This window comes from Geospiza fortis, unplaced genomic scaffold (assembly GCF_000277835.1).
Source record: "Geospiza fortis unplaced genomic scaffold, GeoFor_1.0 scaffold80, whole genome shotgun sequence".
Lineage (NCBI taxonomy): Eukaryota > Metazoa > Chordata > Aves > Passeriformes > Thraupidae > Geospiza > Geospiza fortis.
This window is the reverse complement of record NW_005054551.1, coordinates 544,510-545,704: the sequence shown is the minus strand read 5'-3', so window position 1 is coordinate 545,704 and position 1,195 is coordinate 544,510.

Here is a 1,195-nt window from a genome sequence, read left to right as displayed (position 1 = left end):
CCGGTAAGGCCGGGCCACGGGCGGGGGCTGTGCCAGGGTGGGGGATTGGGATCTGCTTGGGTGGGTCTGTGTGCCAGGATATGGGGTTGGGACCCTCTTGGATGGGTCTGTGTGCCAGGATATGGGGTTGGGACCCTCTTGGATGGGTCTGTGTGCCCAGGCATGGGGTTGGGATTTCCTTGGATGGGTCTGTGTGAGAGGACATGGGATTGGAACCCCCTTGGGTATGTCTGTGTGCCAGGGTGTGGGATTGGAACCCCCTTGGGTATGTCTGTGTGCCAGGGCATGGGGTTGGGATTTCCTTGGATGGGTCTGTGTGCCAAGTCATGGGGTTGGGATGTCCTTGGGTGGGTCTGTGTGCCAGGATATGGGGTTGGGATCTCCTTGGATGGGTCTGTGTGCCAAGGCATGGGATTGGAACCCTCTTGGGTGGGTCTGTGTGCCAGGGCATGGGGTTGGGACCCTCCTGGATGGGTCTTGTGTGCCAGGGCACAGGACCTCTGCAGGGCTGAGCAGAGAGGTGAGTTCACACCCAAACCCACAAACCCACTGAAATCACTGGGATCTCCTTGGGTAGGTCTGTGTGCCAGGACATGGGATTAGAACCCATTTGGATGGGTCTGTGTGCCAGGGCATGGGATTGGAACCCTCTTGGAGGGTTCTGTGTGCCAGGTTGTGGGATTGGAACCCCCTTGGATGGGTCTGTGTGCCAGGGTGTGGGGTTGGGACCCCTCAGGCTGCAGGTGTCCCCTCAGAGGCACCTCTGCCCTGTGGGTGTTGCTGACCCACTCAGAGCTCCTTGCCCTTCTTCTCACCTTGGCCGAGGGTTGCTCTCTCTGCTGCTGGTTTCCAGGAGGCTGATGGCAAAGCCAGGGCTGGGGAACACCAGGGATTTGTGGCTTTTGTTGTGTTTGCACAGGGAAAAGCAAACACAAGTGTCTGTTCACAAGTGTGGAAAGAGCACTTAGTGCTTCAGCCAATGTTTGTTTTCGGGTCCCTGATGCTGGGGCCGCGTGCCCAGCTGGCACGTTGCTTAGATCTGCTGCAGGAGGACAAGCCACTGGCATGCCACAAGCCATTCTTTGTGTGCTTGGCATGAAATGATCCAGAGCTGAGGGATATGGGATGTCTCAACTGTCCATCCACTCATTAACTCTGGCTTTTCTTAGGAACATGCACGTCTTTTATCCTCCCC